At 54.8% G+C, this 23,288-nt stretch overlaps 1 protein-coding gene across 1 annotated transcript in view; it reads right to left on the reverse strand.

Annotated features, from left to right (window-relative positions):
- Positions 1-22,557, reverse strand: part of DUSP16 (dual specificity phosphatase 16) — a 49,079-nt gene extending 26,522 nt beyond the window's left edge. The window contains exon 1 of the mRNA XM_063929271.1: positions 22,444-22,557. The gene's annotated coding sequence lies outside the window, so the exon portion shown is untranslated. The remainder of the gene's footprint in view (positions 1-22,443) is intronic.
- Between the last annotated feature and the right edge of the window lie 731 nt (positions 22,558-23,288).

A 23,288-nucleotide genomic window follows, 5' to 3' on the forward strand; every position in this document is an offset into this window, starting at 1 on the left:
TTACAGAGCTGGGATACGGGGCACAGGGAGGGCAGTTACAGAGCTGGGATACGGGGCACAGGGAGAGCAGTTACAGAGCTGGGATACGGGGCACACGGAGGGCAGTTACAGAGCTGGGATACGGGGCACAGTGCAGGGCAGGTACAGAGCTGGCATACGGGGCACAGTGCAGGGCAGTTACAGAGCTGGGATACGGGGCACAGTGTAGGGCAGTTACAGAGCTGGGATACGGGGCACAGTGTGAGCAGTTACAGAGCTGGGATACGGGGCACAGTGTAGGGCAGGTACAGAGCTGGGATACGGGGCACAGTGCAGGGCAGTTACAGAGCTGGGATACGGGGCACAGGGCAGTTACAGGGCTGGGATACGGGGCACAGTGAAGGCAGTTACAGAGCTGGCATACGGGGCACAGTGTGAGCAGTTACAGAGCTGGGATACGGGGCACAGTGCAGGGCAGTTACAGAGCTGGGATAAGGGGCACAGGGCAGTTACAGAGCTGGGATACGGGGCACAGGGAGGGCAGTTACAGAGCTGGGATACGGGGCACAGAGAGGGCAGTTACAGAGCTGGGATACGGGGCACAGGGCAGTTACAGGGCTGGGATACGGGGCACAGGGCAGTTACAGAGCTGGGATACGGGGCACAATGCAGGGCAGTTACAGAGCTGGGATACGGGGCACAGGGCAGTTACAGAGCTGGGATACGGGGCACAGTGCAGGGCAGTTACAGAGCTGGCATACGGGGCACAGTGCAGGGCAGTTACAGAGCTGGGATACGGGGCACAGTGTAGGGCAGTTACAGAGCTGGGATACGGGGCACAGGGCAGTTACAGAGCTGGGATACGGGGCACAGTGCAGGGCAGTTACAGAGCTGGGATACGGGGCACAGGGAGGGCAGTTACAGAGCTGGGATACGGGGCACAGGGAGGGCAGTTACAGAGCTGGGATACGGGACACAGGGCAGTTACAGGGCTGGGATACGGGGCACAGTGCAGGGCAGTTACAGAGCTGGGATACGGGGCACAGGGCAGGTACAGAGCTGGGATACGGGGCACAGGGAGGGCAGGTACAGAGCTGGCATACGGGGCACAGGGAGGGCAGGTACAGAGCTGGCATACGGGGCACAGGGAGGGCAGTTACAGAGCTGGGATACGGGGCACAGTGCAGGGCAGTTACAGAGCTGGGATACGGGGCACAGTGCAGGGCAGTTACAGAGCTGGGATACGGGGCACAGTGCAGGGCAGTTACAGAGCTGGGATAAGGGGCACAGTGCAGGGCAGTTACAGAGCTGGGATACGGGACACAGTGCAGGGCAGTTACAGAGCTGGGATAGGGGGCACAGGGAGGGCAGTTACAGAGCTGGGATACGGGGCACAGGGAGGGCAGTTACAGAGCTGGGATACGGGGCACAGGGAGGGCAGTTACAGAGCTGGGATACGGGGCACAGGGAGGGCAGTTACAGAGCTGGGATACGGGGCACAGGGCAGTTACAGGGCTGGGATACGGGGCACAGTGCAGGGCAGTTACAGAGCTGGGATACGGGGCACAGGGCAGGTACAGAGCTGGGATACGGGGCACAGGGAGGGCAGGTACAGAGCTGGCATACGGGGCACAGGGAGGGCAGTTACAGAGCTGGGATACGGGGCACAGTGCAGGGCAGTTACAGAGCTGGGATACGGGGCACAGTGCAGGGCAGTTACAGAGCTGGGATACGGGGCACAGGGCAGTTACAGAGCTGGGATACGGGGCACAGGGAGAGCAGTTACAGAGCTGGGATACGGGGCACAGTGCAGGGCAGGTACAGAGCTGGGATATGGGGCACAGTGTAGGGCAGGTACAGAGCTGCGATACGGGGCACAGTGCAGGGCAGGTACAGAGCTAGGATACGGGGCACAGTGTAGGGCAGGTACAGAGCTGGGATACGGGGCACAGTGCAGGGCAGGTACAGAGCTGGGATACGGGGCACAGGGCAGGTACAGAGCTGGGATACGGGGCACAGTGCAGGGCACTTACAGAGCTGGGATACGGGGCACAGTGCAGGGCACTTACAGAGCTGGGATATGGGGCACAGTGCAGAGCAGTTACAGAGCTGGGATACGGGGCACAGTGCAGAGCAGTTACAGAGCTGGGATACGGGGCACAGTGCAGGGCAGGTACAGAGCTGGGATACGGGGCACAGTGCAGGGCAGTTACAGAGCTGGGATACGGGGCACAGTGTAGGGCAGGTACAGAGCTGGGATACGGGTCACAGTGCAGGGCAGGTACAGAGCTGGGATACGGGGCACAGGGCAGTTACAGAGCTGGGATACGGGGCACAGGGAGAGCAGTTACAGAGCTGGGATACGGGGCACAGGGAGAGCAGTTACAGAGCTGGGATACGGGGCACAGGGAAGCAGTTACAGAGCTGGGATACGGGGCACAGGGAGGGCAGTTACAGAGCTGGGATACGGGGCACAGGGAGGGCAGTTACAGAGCTGGGATACGGGGCACAGGGAGAGCAGTTACAGAGCTGGGATACGGGGCACAGGGAAGCAGTTACAGAGCTGGGATACGGGGCACAGGGAGGGCAGTTACAGAGCTGGGATACGGGGCACAGGGAGAGCAGTTACAGAGCTGGGATACGGGGCACAGGGAGGGCAGTTACAGAGCTGGGATACGGGGCACAGTGCAGGGCAGGTACAGAGCTGGCATACGGGGCACAGTGCAGGGCAGTTACAGAGCTGGGATACGGGGCACAGGGCAGGGCAGTTACAGAGCTGGGATACGGGGCACAGTGTGAGCAGTTACAGAGCTGGGATACGGGGCACAGTGTAGGGCAGGTACAGAGCTGGGATACGGGGCACAGTGCAGGGCAGTTACAGAGCTGGGATACGGGGCACAGGGCAGTTACAGGGCTGGGATACGGGGCACAGTGCAGGGCAGTTACAGAGCTGGGATACGGGGCACAGTGTGAGCAGTTACAGAGCTGGGATACGGGGCACAGTGTAGGGCAGGTACAGAGCTGGGATACGGTGCACAGTGCAGGGCAGTTACAGAGCTGGCATACGGGGCACAGTGCAGGGCAGTTACAGAGCTGGCATACGGGGCACAGTGTGAGCAGTTACAGAGCTGGCATACGGGGCACAGTGTGAGCAGTTACAGAGCTGGGATACGGGGCACAGTGTAGGGCAGGTACAGAGCTGGGATACGGGGCACAGTGCAGGGCAGTTACAGAGCTGGGATAAGGGGCACAGGGCAGTTACAGAGCTGGGATACGGGGCACAGGGAGGGCAGTTACAGAGCTGGGATACGGGGCACAGAGAGGGCAGTTACAGAGCTGGGATACGGGGCACAGGGCAGTTACAGGGCTGGGATACGGGGCACAGGGCAGTTACAGAGCTGGGATACGGGGCACAGTGCAGGGCAGTTACAGAGCTGGGATACGGGGCACAGGGCAGTTACAGAGCTGGGATACGGGGCACAGTGCAGGGCAGTTACAGAGCTGGCATACGGGGCACAGTGCAGGGCAGTTACAGAGCTGGGATACGGGGCACAGTGTAGGGCAGTTACAGAGCTGGGATACGGGGCACAGTGCAGGGCAGTTACAGAGCTGGGATACGGGGCACAGGGCAGTTACAGAGCTGGGATACGGGGCACAGTGCAGGGCAGTTACAGAGCTGGGATACGGGGCACAGGGAGGGCAGTTACAGAGCTGGGATACGGGGCACAGGGAGGGCAGTTACAGAGCTGGGATACGGGACACAGGGCAGTTACAGGGCTGGGATACGGGGCACAGTGCAGGGCAGTTACAGAGCTGGGATACGGGGCACAGGGCAGGTACAGAGCTGGGATACGGGGCACAGGGAGGGCAGGTACAGAGCTGGGATACGGGGCACAGGGAGGGCAGTTACAGAGCTGGGATACGGGACACAGGGTAGTTACAGGGCTGGGATACGGGGCACAGTGCAGGGCAGTTACAGAGCTGGGATACGGGGCACAGGGCAGGTACAGAGCTGGGATACGGGGCACAGGGAGGGCAGGTACAGAGCTGGCATACGGGGCACAGGGAGGGCAGGTACAGAGCTGGGATACGGGGCACAGTGCAGGGCAGTTACAGAGCTGGGATATGGGGCACAGTGCAGGGCAGTTACAGAGCTGGGATACGGGGCACAGTGCAGGGCAGTTACAGAGCTGGCATACGGGGCACAGTGCAGGGCAGTTACAGAGCTGGGATACGGGGCACAGTGTAGGGCAGTTACAGAGCTGGGATACGGGGCACAGTGCAGGGCAGTTACAGAGCTGGGATACGGGGCACAGGGCAGGTACAGAGCTGGGATATGGGGCACAGTGTAGGGCAGGTACAGAGCTGGGATACGGGGCACAGTGCAGGGCAGGTACAGAGCTAGGATACGGGGCACAGTGTAGGGCAGGTACAGAGCTGGGATACGGGGCACAGTGCAGGGCAGGTACAGAGCTAGGATACGGGGCACAGTGTAGGGCAGGTACAGAGCTGGGATACGGGGCACAGTGCAGGGCAGGTACAGAGCTGGGATACGGGGCACAGTGCAGGGCACTTACAGAGCTGGGATACGGGGCACAGTGCAGGGCACTTACAGAGCTGGGATACGGGGCACAGTGCAGGGCACTTACAGAGCTGGGATACGGGGCACAGTGCAGAGCAGTTACAGAGCTGGGATACGGGGCACAGTGCAGAGCAGTTACAGAGCTGGGATACGGGGCACAGTGCAGGGCAGGTACAGAGCTGGGATACGGGGCACAGTGCAGGGCAGTTACAGAGCTGGGATACGGGGCACAGTGTAGGGCAGGTACAGAGCTGGGATACGGGGCACAGTGCAGGGCAGTTACAGAGCTGGGATACGGGGCACAGTGCAGGGCAGGTACAGAGCTGGGATACAGGGCATAGGGAGGGCAGGTACAGAGCTGGGATACGGGGCACAGGGAGGGCAGTTACAGAGCTGGGATACGGGGCACAGTGAGGGCAGTTACAGAGCTGGGATACGGGGCACAGTGCAGGGCAGTTACAGAGCTGGGATACGGGGCACAGTGCAGGGCAGTTACAGAGCTGGGATACGGGGCACAGTGCAGGGCAGGTACAGAGCTGGGATACGGGGCACAGTGCAGGGCAGGTACAGAGCTGGGATACGGGGCACAGGGCAGGTACAGAGCTGGCATACGGGGCACAGGGAGGGCAGGTACAGAGCTGGGATACGGGGCACAGGGAGGGCAGTTACAGAGCTGGGATACGGGGCACAGGGAGAGCAGTTACAGATCTGGGATACGGGGCACAGTGCAGGGCAGTTACAGAGCTGGGATACGGGGCACAGTGTAGGGCAGGTACAGAGCTGGGATACGGGGGACAGTGCAGGGCTGGGATACGGGGCACAGGGCAGTTACAGGGCTGGGATACAAGGCACAGGGCAGGGCAGTTACAGAGCTGGGATACGGGGCACAGGGCAGTTACAGAGCTGGGATACGGGGCACAGGGCAGTTACAGGGCTGAGATACGGGGCACAGTAATTTGCAGGTGGACTCTCTGATTCAGCTAGAAGTACATATTGCAGCAGCAGGTAGGATGAAAGAGCCCATTTAATATTACCAGTCTGAGATCACCGGGGTCACTGATAACGCTCCGGCAATTAGGTGAAAGATAAACCAGAAACCGCTGACAATGTCCGAAACATTTTCTATCCGGCAGCTTCCACCGGGTGCATAAATCCCCGACAGCCTGTTACATACGGCTGACCTGCTCTTGTGATTCATAGGTGTACGCCATGCCGATATTTACGCAGCTGAGCGATTATCTGCAGACTGTGCTCGCATAATGGTCGCACTGCGCACACGGCGAAGTACCTTAGCAACACCACTCGTGGTAAGGGCTTTCTCTGCAAGGTGATTGACATTCAGAGACGATTTGGGGGGAGGTAACGGATGTCACGGGCGTTTTCAGGGCGTGTCTCAGCCTACACCTGCGATCGTGTATACAGAAAACATAGCGCAGGCGTCTCAGTTCCAGAGCCCATTCTGTGCAACCACAGAGTCACTCAGATGGTCAGTTCCGGATCTGCCGCCATCGCTGCGTGTTTGTACGCCGCTGCTGGGATCTGCGAGGCCGCCGGTGGGCGTCTTGGTACATTTCCTTGCGGCAGCAGCATTGGTATATTTAGCACGGCAGCTGCGACTGCATTAGCGAGCACATCGGAATCAGGCCTTGCACACAACAGGTTGCTGCAAATGGCAATATATCATCATCTGCAGGCTTCCCCTGCTCAGCCCATCACTGCAATCATAATACAGTACCATACCTACCGGCTGTACCCAGTGATAAGACAGCAGCACCTGCATGCAACTTCCTCATACGCACCCACAGGCAACTTACTGCGGTCATTCAACATTGTGGCTGCTTGATAAGATAAGATGGGGAATAGCACATCATGATATAGTAGAATGGGCATATATCCCCCCCCCCCCTCCCACACACTTCTATCTCAGAGGTGATAATGGTACAAGTGGACATTTATGACCCTTTTCAACCCTAACACCATGTACGCTATACCAACATGCCCTTTACCTATACTGCCAGCTACATAGGTGACAAGATGCCGGTATTACAGGTAGAACCAGCCCTGGATTATGCAAATCCTTCTACTGGTGATGCTCCAAGGGCGGAAAAATGCAGCAACACAATGAGGCTAAAACAGCACTTCAATGTACAGAAACAACGTATCCAAAGCTTCCTAAAATGTATAAATGTTCCCAAAAAAAGCAACTTTCCTAATCTGAATCCTAAACTATCAGGTAATGTTAGATAGTGAGCTCACGTGACCAGGAGCCTTTACACTTGTCCTGTTTGTTGTGTATAATTAAGCTACAGTATTAAAGAAGTGCAGCCTATCCAGCCTAGGAGCCAGTGACATCACTGAAAGCGCAGCTTATCCAGTCACTGGGAAACAGTGACATCACTGAGAGCGCGGCCTATCCAGTCACTAATAGCCAGTGACATCACTGAGAGCGCAACCTATCCAGTCACTAGGAGCCAGTGACATCACTGAGAGTGCAGCCTATCCAGCCTAGGAGCCAGTGACATCACTGAGAGTGCAGCCTATCCAGTCACTAGGAGCCAGTAATATCACAGAGCGCAGCCTATCCAGTCACTAGGAGCCAGTGACATCACTGAGAGTACAGCCTATCCAGTCACTAGGAACCAGCGACATCAATGAGGGTGCAGCCTATCCAGTCACTAGGAACCAGTGACATCACTGAGAGCGCAGCCTATCCAGTCACTGGGAACCAGTGACATTACTGAGAGCGCGGCCTATCCAGTCACTAATAGCCAGTGACATCACTGAGAGCGCAGCCTATCCAGTCACTGGGAACCAGTGACATCACTGAGAGTGCAGCCTATCCAGTCACTAGGGACCAGTGACATCACTGAGAGTGCAGCCTATCCAGTCACTAGGAGCCAGTTACATCAATGAGAGTGCAGCCTATCCAGTCACTAGGAGCCAGTGACATCACTGAGTACAACCTATCCAGTCACTAGGAGCCAGTGACATCACTGAGAGTGCAGCCTATCCGGTCACTAGGAACCAATGACATCACTGAGAGTGCAGCCTATCCAGTCACTAGGAGCCAGTGACATCACTGAGAGTGCAGCCTATCCAGTCACTAGGAGCCAGTGACATCACTGAGAGTGCAGCCTATCCAGTCACTAGGAGCCAGTGACATCACTGAGAGTGCAGCCTATCCGGTCACTAGGAACCAATGACATCACTGAGAGTGCAGCCTATCCAGTCACTAGGAGCCAGTGACATCACTGAGAGTGCAGCCTATCCAGTCACTAGGAGCCAGTGACATCACTGAGAGTGCAGCCTATCCAGTCACTAGGAGCCAGTGACATCACTGAGAGTGCAGCCTATCCAGTCACTAGGAGCCAGTGACATCACAGAGCGCAGCCTATCCAGTCACTAGGAGCCAGTGACATCACTGAGAGTACAGCCTATCCAGTCACTAGGAACCAGTGACATCAATGAGGGTGCAGCCTATCCAGTCACTAGGAACTAGTGACATCACTGAGAGCGCAGCCTATCCAGTCACTAGGAACCAGTGACATCACTAATAGTACGGCCTATCCAGTCACTAGGAGCCAGTTACATCAATGAGAGTGCAGCCTATCCAGTCACTAGGAGCCAGTGACATCACTGAGTGCAGCCTATCCAGTCACTAGGAGCCAGTGACACCACTGAGAGTGCAGCCTATCCAGTCACTAGGAGCCAGTGACATCACTGAGAGTGCAGCCTATCCAGTCACTAGGGACCAGTTACATCAATGAGAGTGCAGCCTATCCAGTCACTAGGAACCAATGACATCACTGAGAGTGCAGCCTATCCAGTCACTAGGAGCCAGTGATATCACTGAGAGCGCAGCCTATCCAGTCACTAGGAGCCAGTGATATCACTGAGAGCGCAGCCTATCCAGTCACTAGGAGCCAGTGACATCACAGAGCGCAGCCTATCCAGTCACTAGGAGCCAGTGACATCACAGAGCGCAGCCTATCCAGTCACTAGGAGCCAGTGACATCACTGAGAGTACAGCCTATCCAGTCACTAGGAACCAGTGACATCAATGAGGGTGCAGCCTATCCAGTCACTAGGAACTAGTGACATCACTGAGAGCGCAGCCTATCCAGTCACTAGGAACCAGTGACATCACTGATAGTACGGCCTATCCAGTCACTAGGAGCCAGTTACATCAATGAGAGTGCAGCCTATCCAGTCACTAGGAGCCAGTGACATCACTGAGTGCAGCCTATCCAGTCACTAGGAGCCAGTGACACCACTGAGAGTGCAGCCTATCCAGTCACTAGGAGCCAGTGACATCACTGAGAGTGCAGCCTATCCAGTCACTAGGGACCAGTGACATCACTGAGAGTGCAGCCTATCCAGTCACTAGGAGCCAGTTACATCAATGAGAGTGCAGCCTATCCAGTCACTAGGAACCAATGACATCACTGAGAGTGCAGCCTATCCAGTCACTAGGAGCGAGTGATATCACTGAGAGCGCAGCCTATCCAGTCACTAGGAGCCAGTGATATCACTGAGAGCGCAGCCTATCCAGTCACTAGGAGCCAGTGACATCACTGAGAGCGCAGCTTATCCAGTCACTAGGAACCAGTGACATCACTGAGAGCGCAGCTTATCCAGTCACTAGGAACCAGTGACATCACTGAGAGTGCAGCCTATCCAGTCACTAGGAGCCAGTGACATCACTGAGAGTGCAGCCTATCCAGTCACTAGGAGCCAGTGACATCACTGAGAGTGCAGCCTATCCAGTCACTAGGAGCCAGTAACATCACAGAGCGCAGCCTATCCAGTCACTAGGAGCCAGTGACATCACTGAGAGTACAGCCTATCCAGTCACTAGGAACCAGTGACATCAATGAGGGTGCAGCCTATCCAGTCACTAGGAACTAGTGACATCACTGAGAGCGCAGCCTATCCAGTCACTAGGAACCAGTGACATCACTGATAGTACGGCCTATCCAGTCACTAGGAGCCAGTTACATCAATGAGAGTGCAGCCTATCCAGTCACTAGGAGCCAGTGACATCACTGAGAGTGCAGCCTATCCAGTCACTAGGAGCCAGTGACACCACTGAGAGTGCAGCCTATCCAGTCACTAGGAGCCAGTGACATCACTGAGAGTGCAGCCTATCCAGTCACTAGGGACCAGTGACATCACTGAGAGTGCAGCCTATCCAGTCACTAGGAGCCAGTTACATCAATGAGAGTGCAGCCTATCCAGTCACTAGGAGCCAGTGACATCACTGAGTACAACCTATCCAGTCACTAGGAGCCAGTGACATCACTGAGAGTGCAGCCTATCCGGTCACTAGGAACCAATGACATCACTGAGAGTGCAGCCTATCCAGTCACTAGGAACCAGTGACATCACTGAGAGCGCAGCCTATCCAGTCACTAGGAGCCAGTGACATCACTGAGAGCGCAGCCTATCCAGTCACTAGTACCCAGTGACATCACTGAGAGTGCAGCCTATCCAGTCACTAGGAGCTAGTGACATCACTGAGAGCGCAGCCTATCCAGTCACTAGGAGCCAGTGACATCACAGAGAGTGCAGCCTATCCAGTCACTAGGAGCCAGTGACATCACAGAGAGTGCAGCCTATCCAGTCACTAGGAGCCAGTGACATCACTGAGAGTGCAGCCTATCCAGTCAATAGGAGCTAGTGACATCACAGAGAGTGCAGCACAATACAATAGTGTCAGTAGAATGTCAGCACACGAGACATTTACTGCAGGCATCTGTATACCGGAGTGCGCTTACATGTTGTACAGAAGATGCATGAGGCGCCTGAGCCTTACCCGCAGTGTAACAACATGTTAGATAAGGAAGCCTCCTGTGTATAGGAGTATATGCAGTGCGCCTGGCCTCTAGTAACCCGGCTTGTGTACAGCTGGTGCGCTCTCTCCAGCAGGAGGAAGGCTGGGCCGCAGGCACCCGGCTGTGCACATGCAGGGATGAAGTCATTGCATCTTTGGCCTTGTAATAAAATGCTCTCATCCAGTTTATCCGGAGATAAGGGGGAGCGGTGAGCTCACAGGGAGAGCTGGGTGTGGCGGCGCTGCCCTATCAGATAGGAGTGTTCCTGGCCTGATACAAAGTGCAGGTGAAGTGACCTAAGGCTGCCAGCCACATGTATGTCATTAACCGCTTCCTAACACACCGGCTCAGCACCCGGAGGCCGCACAGCCCCCTTTATGCTGGAGACCCCAATCATAACGCAGCACCTACATGTTATGTATTATACATTACAACCGGAATAACAGTGATGGAACAATACTGGGTAATAACAGACAGACACAGAGGTAGGAGGGCCCTGCTCTCACGCTTACACACAGCGCTTTACAGAGACAGGACAGCCCCCTTTATGCTGGAGACCCCAATCATAACGCAACACCTACATGTTATGTATTATACATTACAACCGGAATAACAGTGATAGAACAATACTGGGTAATAACAGACAGACACAGAGGTAGGAGGGCCCTGCTCTCACGCTTACACACAGCGCTTTACAGAGACAGGACAGCCCCCTTTATGCTGGAGACCCCAATCATAACGCAACACCTACATGTTATGTATTATACATTACAACTGGAATAACAGTGATGGAACAATACTGGGTAATAACAGACAGACACAGAGGTAGGAGGGCCCTGCTCTCACACACACAGCGCTTTACAGAGACAGGACAGCCCCCTTTATGCTGGAGACCCCAATCATAACGCAACACCTACATGTTATGTATTATACATTACAACCGGAATAACAGTGATAGAACAATACTGGGTAATAACAGACAGACACAGAGGTAGGAGGGCCCTGCTCTCACGCTTACGCACAGCGCTTTACAGAGACAGGACAGACCCCTTTATGCTGGAGACCCCAATCATAACGCAACACCTACATGTTATGTATTGTACATTACAACTGGAATAAGAGTGATGGAACAATACTGGGTAATAACAGACAGACACAGAGGTAGGAGGGCCCTGCTCGCACACTTACACACAGCTCTTTACAGAGACAGGACAGCGATAGTACTCAGGTAATACAGAGCAATATACCGCTGATCTGCACCAAACATGAGCGCAGCGCCTTCAGACACGGCGCAGACGCAGCCACTCACCGCTCATACGGATGGTTGGGGCCCGTGTGTCAAATGTAGGTCTATTTACTAACAGGAGAGAACGGCTATTTGCTGGAATTAGGAATGTACCTATCTACTAAACAGCTAAGGAGTTAGTAGCGGCTATTGCTGGAGACTATTTGAGGGTTTCTTTGTGAAAAGCGTCCCAAAGCATGGTGCTGATACATGTAGTGCCACAATCCTCTCATCACCGGCGCCGTCCTGACGTGGGGCATCCCACAGACAATACAGGCTGTTTTCTTTATTTCAGCATTAAAAAACAAAAAAATTAAGATATTTTTAAAAGAAAAAAAATGTTGCTTGCAAAAGTAGAACTGGAAGCGGGCGACGCGGTAAAAGCCGCAAATGACTTTCCTACCGCCGCGATAAGTGTCCTTCCAAAATCCGTCCTATTGCCACAGATTAATCAATAATTCTAATAACGGCAGATGGCGGAATCGCACACACGAGCGTAGGAAGGAGGAAATCCGTGCCTGCCTGGTAACAAATAAACCGCATCCCGGCCATCTGTATTTGGTATGAGGGCCGTTTCCCGGCTGGAATGGGCGATCCCGGCCGTAACGCCACTGTACTTACACACTAGTAGTTCCAAGGTAGTGTGTAACGTCACACCATCACAAAAACTGACTAAATTGTCGCCAAATTCCTATACGTGTTTTGTAAACAGGAAGACAGGAATAATAATGGAATAATCGAGAATTTCCCGGTACAACAGAACCTATTAATATGCCGGCTAAGCAACGTCTACACGTCAAGGCTATAAAAGATTTGTACATTATAAATGTACAGCAAAGGGGACGCGTGAAATGTGATATAATCATTTGCTATTCAAAGTCAGAGGACGTTTCGCACAGTTGCACCAATATCCTCTGAGAATCACCCCCCACCCCTTCCAGCGGGGCTGTACAGAAAAGCTACAGGGGGTAAATCAGACCTGATCACTAGGCTGCGATTTTTGCAGCGCTGCGATCAGACAGTCGGCGCCTACAGTGTATTATTGCTGTGCAAGTGTGCGATCGCATGTGTAGCAGAGCGGTACAAACAGATCTTGTGCAGTCTCTGCGCAGGCCAGGACTTACTCAGCCACTGCGATAACATCGGGCTGTTCAGACCGAATTTGACGTCAGACACCCGCCCTGAAAACGCCTGATCCCGCCTGCGTTTTTACGGACACTCCCTGAAAACGGTCAGTTGCCACCCACAAACGCCCTCTTCCTGTCAATCTCCTTGCGAACGCCCGCGTGAATGGATCCTTCACACAATCCCGTCGCTGACCAGCGAAAACACACAGCAGCAATCATATCTGAATGACCCCCTTAGGTGGAGCATGTGATATATGCTGGAGATAAAAGCAATTCAGCACCAGCCGGGATCCAGTAACGGGGAGCCCAGGAGTCCCCCATAGAGTAGAGGTGAGGGGTCTCTAGCACAGCCACGGAGGCATACATCTGCTGGCTGGCTGTAAGTAGTTATTAGGCGGCCCACCTACTGGCAGAAGCATGCTCAGTGTGTCTCTGACATCGAGCTGCCAGCTGTCACTCTATTGGCTCTGCATAATCACGTGTTTCCCGCTCAGTCCAGCAGCTGCGTCAGACAGCTCAATAGCAGAGCGGTTTATATCATAGGGCCACAAGGGCCGATTCAGAGACATCCTCAAATGCAATCGCAGCTGCAGATGTGTACGCAGCGGCTGTGCGACAATGTGAAACACCACAGACGCCTGGATTGAGACGCAGCGGTTTTGCTAATCCCAGCGGCTGCGTACAAAGACGCAGCATTCATCGCAGATTAGTCGATTAATGAGGGTCTCAGTAGCCTTGTGGTCACGCAGTTTGGCCGCGGGAAATAAGACGCCTGAGACGTAAGGGATCGCAGTGGCAGGTAGCGAGATGTCTGCATTTGTGTTGCCCCCCCCCCCCGGTTACCTCTTCTAAACGGTCCCTGACTGTCAATCGCTTTGCAAATAAATCCTCTTTGCAACTGTGGTCACATGACCATCGCGGTAGGTATGCGTACATCCCTAAATCAGGCCCACGGACAGGTGTAGCCCGATTACAGCAAAACCAGCTATGTATAAATGGGGGGTGGGGGGGAAGGGGGTCTGTCATAGACCGGACACATCCCAGAGCTGCAGTGGGATATCAGAGTGACACTGAACAGCGTATTTCACCTTCCTGGTTTATATCTGAACATTTACATTTGGGAATTTTGGTGTTCCTGTAAGAGCTGAAGCCCGCGTACCATACACAGGGGAACTAATGAAAGGAAAGACATTCCGTGATGACATCCTGGTCTGAAGAGAGGAGAGAGTTAATGACTAGAAACGCAGCTTCCTCTGACTCATGCGCACCTGAAGCAATGGCGGATAAGCCGCCACAAAGCGACAACGCTGTCCGCTGTCCATATGAACTATATATCGCCGGCACTGTGCCATGATGGCAGCCAGTCACCACCCAGGTAATACAGAACACAGAGAGGACCACACAGCACTATGGGTAATGCACAATGGCCTCCATCTACTATCAGTACTGGCCAACCTGTAGCGAAACTACACATCCCAGCATGCCCTGCCACAGTTTTAGCATTCCCTAATAGCAAAACGGTGGCAGGACATGCTGGGACTTGTAGTTTCACAAAGCTGGGGAGCGCAACGTAGCCTTACCCCCTCCTGTCAGAGATACAGGGGGTAAATCAGACCTGATCGCAGCAGCAAATTTGTTAGCAGTTGGGCAAAACCATGTGCAGTGCAGGTGGGGCAGATGTAACATGTGCAGAGAGAATAAAGTAGCCAGTATTTACCCTGCAGAAACAAAATAACCCACCCAAACCTAACTCTCTCTGCACATGTTACATCTGCCCCCCCCCCCCCCCCTGCAATGCACATGGTTTTACCCAACTGCTAACAAATTTGCTGCTGCGATCAACTCCGAAGTAGCCCCACAAATCTCATTGTTCCGGCAAGGAGCCCACGTTGCGACGCATTACGGGCAACTCTGTGGAAAACTACGCTGAATAAAGGAATCTAAAAACGCTTTAATGTCATCTGGATAATTATAAAATTATTATTAAGAAATGTCCAAGATTTTACATATCGTGTCATAACCATATAACAAACCATACACACAGGTACAAACCACAACAGGGGGCAAGGACACCAGCCTAAAGAGCTAACAATCTATATAGAGCCAGACATTAAACATTGCACATCATGACCTTGAATATGCTAACAAACCTTGGTGCCTCATAGATGCCGCTGGTCCCTTGTGAACGGAGAGGCCTCCTTGTCAAGAATAATGAATCCGTCCTCAAAATAGCTGCCTCCGCCATATAGAACGGGCGCAGTATAAATAGCACCAAGGACTAACAAGACCACCCAGCCGGCGCTACCCTGCTATTAAACCGAGCAGTCACCATACATTCTATAAATGTATATAGGGCCTAATCCAGACCTGATCGCAGCAGCAAATTTGATAGCAGTTGGGCAAAACCATGTGCACTGCAGGGGAGGCAGATGTAACATGTGCAGAGAGAGAGTTAGATTTGGGTGGGGCGTGTTCAAACTGAAATCTAAATTGCAGTGTAAAAATAAAGCAGCCAGTATTTACCCTGCACAGAAACAATATAACTCACCCAAATCTAACTCTCTCTGCACATGTTACATCTGCCCCACCTGCAGTGCACATGGTTTTGCCCACTGCTAACAAATTTGCTGCTGTGATCAGATTTAAATTAGGCCCATAGTTTTATATAAATAGGGATCACCGTAGTCCGTGTCCCCAGATAAAGCACTTACAAAGATTTAAAAAACATTGTAAAATAATAAAGCGCTGTTTCTGCGTGATGCTTAGATCACCGATACAACCACCTAAATATTGCGCCAGCAAACTTCATCGACACAAACCTGCACACCGACCTCTCCTATATACACAGGTAGAGGACGCTATGTATGATAATACAATTGTGATTTGCATAAAATTACCACTTAAACGGTCACTAATTAAATGTCAATTCTAGTCAACGTTTAAACAGATCAGAAGCAGCCGACACAGGATGAGATAGGAGGACCTGACGGGGGGGCGGCTGTTTCTACTAGGCACACCAGACGCTGTGCCAGTCCAGAGACCCTGCCCAGAGCTTACAGATGACTGATCGCAGGGAGCGATAGCCTGCAGGAGAGCCGGGCAACAAGAACACAGAGGACTCTTATTTTATACATACGAAAAAACTTGTATTTCACGTTCACCGGCCCTTTAAATTGTAACCGCAAACCAATGTCACTACATTTACTGACTGCCAGTAACAATCACTATACACGTTAGTAAGAAATAAGACAGGAGGCTCGCAGCCGGAATGACACAATAATAGTAACCAGGCATAGAGGCATGGCACCAACGTGGGGGTGTAAGCGTCTTGCGACCACGCTGTCACTGAGAAATGTGTCAGTAACCAAATGCCAGCAGTCAGTAAATCCCGTGCCCTAGGACTGTGTTGCAGACAGTCCTAGGCCCCCGGGGTGTGAGTGATAATAGGTAACTTGTTATACTCTCGCTGTGTAGGTGCCTCTCCCGCTCCCCCCTCTCACATTGCCGTTATTGTTGTGGGGTAACAAAGAAATGGCGGTCTACGTATCAGGCGTCCGAAAGCTGCTTTAACCCCCGCGTGCCCACGGTGCAACGCAAAGGGACGCAGCGCCTGTCTAAAGAGATGTTGGGGGGGGGGGGGGGGTTTGTCCCCCAAGTGTGGGTGGAAGTTTTTGTGTCGGCACAATCACAATTATTTATTCCTTGCACGGGAACAGATTTCCCTCCATTTCATGTAACATAGCTATACCATGACATCAGCCCGCTCTGCAGCCCACCACAGTCAGGGGGCTCGCTCCCCCCCCCCCCCCCCTCTCCCAGCGACTGCAGCTGTGATCACACTGAAACATGATGTCACCCCGGCCTGGGGCTTTAACCCCTGAACTGCCAGTGGGATGGCGCAGTTAAGCGAAGGGGCTGAAACAGGGTGAGAGAGCCCCGTCTGAAACAGGCCCCCGGGCGCCCGGCTGATGGGAAGAAATATGGAATCATTTCAGGAATGTGAAGTATTTGGCTGTTATAATAAAGGTGATAATGGGACAACTTCAGACGATTAAACGAACTGGGTGATTTAATTACACGATCCATTCATTTTCACACCATAAATATTAGAATCACTATAGAGCGGTAACTTACAAAGCAGAGGTCGTAAACTCTGCGGCCTGTGTGGAACTAAAGGTTCCAGCATGCATAACAGCGGACACAACTGAATGTTGTTATAGTGAAACGGCTGCAGATAAGGTATAGTCGGAGGACGCGCGGCTGTGGTGACATCACCAGGGATGAGGTCACGCCGAGACACAAAGGGTTTTGTCTGGGGTTTTAGGTAAGGGAAATTCCTCCACTCCCCAATATATAACCCCTTACACTCTCCATGTACCCCATCTGTGTCACCCCTGTCTGTCTACGCCTCCCCTTTAGAATGTAAGCTCTCACGAGCAGGGCCCTCTTCCCTCATGTGCTTATCCTTTTTCTTACTTTAATAATCTTCACCTGCACCAATTCCAGCAGTCTTCTGCCACCTGATCCTTATTCCAGTGTTATCTGCTGATGTAACTATGTGTATTTACCCTGTACTTGTCCTATACTGTCATCAACTGTAAGTCGCTGTTTTCCTGTTTGATTATTCATGTACTCTGTAATTGGGCGCTGCGGAACCCTTGTGGCGCCATATAAATAAAGGATAATAATAATACATCAGGGGGAGGGAGCGGAATCACAGCCAGGTGAAACACACCTGGCCAACCTGTAACCCTGGCATTATCCATTCACCAATATAACGCAGCGGAGAGACGGGCGCAAAGCACCCAAACTGCCGCATTGGCCGTGGCTACGGGGAAAAAGAAACTGCAATAGGAAGGGTTAAAGCACTGGCACGCACAACTAGTGTGACGCCAACCGTACAACTAGCCTTAAAGCGGCAGCAATCCCGACCCACGGCAGCTAAGGCTGTAAGACGCAGCTCGTGCGACAGCAGCAGTCATTCTGCTTTATGTCTTTCACTAACTGGGAGCTGCAGGGAGCACAGACTCTCACACAAGCGGCACAAAACACTAGCAGTGAGTAACCGCATGCAAGCATCTATAGGCGACAGTCTCGTGCAAGGATCTATAGGTGACAGTCTCATGCAACGGATATATGGGTGACAGCCTCGTGCAACGTACCTATAGGCGAGTCGCTTGCAAGGATCTATAGGTGACAGCCGCGTGCAATGATCTATAGGTGACAGCCGCGTGCAATGATCTACAGGCGACGGCCTCATGCAAGGTTCTATGGGTGAAAGTCTCCTACAAGTATCTATAGGTGACAGTCTCATGCAACGGACCTACAGGTGACCGCTCCCTGCAAGGATCTATAGGTGACATTCTCATGCAACAGTTCTATAGGTGAAAGCCTCGTGCAAGGATCTATAGGTAACAGTCTCATGCAATGGATCTATAGGTGCCAACCTCAAGCAACGGATCTATAGGTGGCAAGCCTCGTGCAACGGCTCTATGGGTGACAGCTCCATGCTCGAATCTATAGGTGACAGCCCCATGCAAGGATCGATAGGTGACAGTCTTGTGCAACAGATCTATAGGTGACAGTCTCATGCAAGCATCTATAGGTGACAGTCTCTCACACAAGCCGCACAAAACATCAGCAGTGAGTAACTGCCTGCTAGGATCTATAGGTGAGAGCTCCGTGCAATGATCTATAGGTGACAGCCCCACACACAAGATTTATAAGTGACAGCCTAACACACAGGATCTATAGGTGACAACTCACAGCAAAGGACCTATAGGTGACAGCGTCACGTGCAAGATCTATAGGTGGCAGTTTCATGACCTTCACAGAACGGGATATTTCACATTGCACTTACACTTGAGCTGAAGCTGTTGCTCCCTGGTATCAGGGATTTCAGTTTGGAGAGCGTCTTTCTCTAGCACGATCTGCCCCATGGTTCCAAATGGTCTATCAAATATCAATAACTCTGATCATCTCATGAAAACTCTCCCATATAGAACTGTTCCGGCAGGATGTACCGCCACTACCAACACTGGGCCCGCGGGCACAGGTGGCACTACTCAGGCAGGATGTACTGCCACTACCAACACTTGACCTGCGGGCACAGGTGGCACTACTCAGGCAGGATGTAATGCCACTACCAGCACTGGGCCCGCGGGCACTACTCGGGCAGGATGTACCGCCACTACCAACACTGGGCCCGCGGGCACAGGTGGCACTACTCAGGCAGGATGTAATGCAACTACCAGCACTGGGCCCGCGGGCACTACTCAGGCAGGATGTACCGCCACTACCAGCTCTGGGCCCGCGGGCACAGGTGGCACTACTCCGGCAGGATGTACCGCCACTACCAGCACTGGGCCCGCGGACACAGGTGGCACTACTCCGGCAGGATGTACCGCCATTACCAGAACTGGGCCCGCGGACACAGGTGGCACTACTCCGGCAGGATGTAATGCAACTACCAGCACTGGGCCCGCAGGCACTACTGAGGCAGGATGTACCGCCACTACCAGCTCTGGGCCCGCGGGCACAGGTGGCACTACTCCGGCAGGATGTACCGCCACTACCAGCACTGGGCCCGCGGACACAGGTGGCACGACTCTGGCAGGATGTACCGCCACTACCAGCACTGGGCCTGCGGGCACAGGTGGCACTACTCCGGCAGGATGTACCGCCACTACCAGCACTGGGCCCGCGGGCACAGGAGACACTACGGCAGGATGTACCGCCACTACCAGCTCTGGGCCCGCGGGCACAGGTGGCACTACTCCAGCAGGATGTACCGCTACTCCAGCACTGGGCCTGCGGGCACAGGAGACACTACTCCAGGCAGGATGTAACGCCACTACCAGCATTGGGCCCGCGGGCACAGGTGGCACTACTCCAGCAGGATGTACCGCCACTACCAGCACTGGGCCCGCGGGCACAGGTGGCACTACTCTGGCAGGATGTACCGCCACTACCAGCACTGGGCCCGCGGGCACAGGTGGCACTACTCTGGCAGGATGTACCGCCACCACCAGCACAAGCCATATAAAATCACCATAAGAGGCGCTGCAGGAGACGCACTCGCTCCCGCGTGGATGGGGCTTATTAAGCACTTTCTATCCGCTATTTTACTGTAAATCTAGGAGAGATTTCATCAGTCATAGAGAGAGCAGACGTAACACAGTGTGCGACATACAGTACCGGTGACAGTGCACAGCGCCACATTATTCCCGCTGCACTACCAGGGGGCGCAGAGCCACACACCCTCTCCAGCTACACTACTAGGGGGCGCAGAGCCACACACCCTCTCCAGCTACACTACCGGGGGCGCAGAGCCACACACCCTCCCCAGCTACACTACCAGGGGGCGCAGAGCCACACACCCTCCCCAGCTACACTACCGGGGGCGCAGAGCCACACACCCTCTCCAGCTACACTACTAGGGGGCGCAGCGCCACACACCCTCCCCAGCTACACTACCAGGGGGCGCAGAGCCACACAACATTCCCAACTATACTACCAGGTGGCGCAGTGCCACACACCCTCCACAGCAACACTACCAGGGGGCGCAGCGCCACACACCCTCCCCAGCTACACTACCAGGGGGCGCAGAGCCACACACCCTCCCCAGCTACACTACCAGGGGGCGCAGAGCCACACACCCTCCCCAGCTACACTACCGGGGGCGCAGAGCCACACACCCTCTCCAGCTACACTACTAGGGGGCGCAGCGCCACACACCCTCCCCAGCTACACTACCAGGGGGCGCAGAGCCACACAACATTCCCAACTATACTACCAGGTGGCGCAGTGCCACACACCCTCCACAGCAACACTACCAGGGGGCGCAGCGCCACACACCCTCCCCAGCTACACTACCAAGGGGCGCAGAGCCACACACCCTCCCCAGCTACACTACCAGGGGGCGCAGCGCCACACACCCTCCCCAGCTACACTACCACACACCCTCTCCAGCTACACTACCAGGGGGCGCAGCGCCACACACCCTCCCCAGCTACACTACCAGGGGGCGCAGAGCCACACACCATCCCCAGCTACACTACCAGGGGGCGCAGATCCACACACCCTCCCCAGCTACACTACCACACACCCTCTCCAGCTACACTACCAGGGGGCGCAGCGCCACACACCCTCCCCAGCTACACTACCAGGGGGCGCAGCGCCACACACCCTCCCCAGCTACACTACCAGGGGGCGCAGCGCCACACACCCTCCCCAGCTACACTACCAGGGGGCGCAGCGCCACACACCCTCCCCAGCTACACTACCAGGGGGCGCAGCGCCACACACCCTCCCCAGCTACACTACCAGGGGGCGCAGCGCCACACACCCTCCCCAGCTACACTACCAGGGGGCGCAGCGCCACCCCCCCCCCCCAGCTACACTACCAGGGGGCGCAGCGCCACACACCCTCCCCAGCTACACTACCAGGGGGCGCAGCACCACACACCCTCCCCAGCTACACTACTAGGGGGCGCAGCGCCACACACCCTCCCCAGCTACACTACCAGGGGGCGCAGAGCCACACACCGTCCCCAGCTACACTACCAGGGGGCGCAGCGCCACACACCATCCCCAGCTACACTACCAGGGGGCGCAGAGCCACACACCAACCTCAGCTACACTACCAGGGGGCGCAGAGCCACACACCCTCCCCAGCTACACTACCACACACCCTCTCCAGCTACACTACCACACACCCTCTCCACCTACACTACCAGGGGACGCAGCGCCACACATCCTCCCCAGCTACACTACCAGGGGGCGCAGAGCCACACACCCTCCCCAGCTATACTACCAGGGGGTGCAGCGCCACACACCGTCCCCAGCTACACTACCAGGGGGCGCAGCGCCACACACCCTCCCCAGCTACACTACCAGGGGGCGCAGCGTCACACACCCTCCCCAGCTACACTACCAGGGGGCGCAGCGCCACACCCCTCCCCCAGCTACACTACCAGGGGGCGCAGCGCCACACACCCTCCCCAGCTACACTATCAGGGGGCGCAGCGCCACACACCCTTCCCAGCTACACTACCAGGAGGCGCAGCGCCACACCCCCTCCCCAGCTACACTATCAGGGGGCGCAGCGCCACACACCCTCCCCAGCTACACTACCACGGGGCGCAGCGCCACACACCCTCCCCAGCTACACTACCTGGGGGCGCAGCGCCACACACCATCCAGAGCTACACTACCAGGGGGCGCAGCGCCACACACCATCCCCAGCTACACTACCAGGGGGCGCAGCGCCACACACCCTCCCCAGCTACACTACCAGGGGGCGCAGCGCCACACACCCTCCCCAGCTACACTACCAGGGGGCGCAGGTACTGACATACTGATACTCCCCAATATATCAGGCACATTCCAGGGCAACAACTATATGCCCACATTCAGGTGGCATAAGACACTGCAGTGGGGCAATAAGGGTAAGTACAGGGTAGGGGTATAACATGCGGGGCAGGCAGGGGAAAGGCAGGTAGAGAGATGGGGGTGACAGCTGCCACCTATGGGCTGAGTTGCCCCCACAGGGGGTATCTGACACATGAGGGGGGAGGGGCAGGTCTCGCAGGTGTCACTGACGTCATGTGGCCCCGGGGGCCCGGCTATACTCACCGGCGCTCCAGGCCTGATGTCCGGGCCTCGACGTCGGGTCAGTGTCCGGGCTCCGGGCGGAGCGGGTGAGAGCTGCAACGATGAGGTCACCGGGAAGATGAGCCGAATGACGTCAACTGTAGCCAATCCGATACGAAGGCGTGGCTAGGGGGCCTGGCAGAAAAGACGTAACTCGGAGGGGCGGGGCCATTGCGTAAAGCACAGACTCTCCGAGCGTCTCCCTGTACTGCCCTGAGCTTCCCTAACCCCTGACAAATTTACACTGCACTGTGCTTCCCTAACCCCTCATTATACTGCCCTGTGCTTCCCTAACCCCTCTATATTACACTGCACTGTGCTTCACTAACCCCTCCATATTATACTGCACTGTGCTTCCCTAACCCCTCTATATTCCACTGCACTGTGCTTCCCTAACCCCTCTATATTATACTGCACTGTGCTTCCCTAACCCCTCATTATACTGCCTTGTGCTTCCCTAACCCCTCCATATTATACTGCACTGTGCTTCCCTAACCCCTCTATATTACACTGCACTGTGCTTCCCTAACCCCTCTATATTACACTGCACTGTGCTTCCCTAACCCCTCCATATTATACTGCACTGTGCTTCCCTAACCCCTCCATATTACACTGCACTGTGCTTCCCTAACCCCTCTATATTACACTGCCCTGTGCTTCCCTAACCCCTCCATATTACACTGCCCTGTGCTTCCCTAACCCCTCTATATTACACTGCACTGTGCTTCCCTAACCCCTCCATATTATACTGCCCTGTGCTTCCCTAACCCCTCTATATTACACTGCACTGTGCTTCCCTAACCCCTCCATATTATACTGCACTGTGC

Source organism: Pseudophryne corroboree, chromosome 6 (assembly GCF_028390025.1).
Source record: "Pseudophryne corroboree isolate aPseCor3 chromosome 6, aPseCor3.hap2, whole genome shotgun sequence".
In the NCBI taxonomy this organism is placed as follows: Eukaryota; Metazoa; Chordata; class Amphibia; order Anura; family Myobatrachidae; genus Pseudophryne; species Pseudophryne corroboree.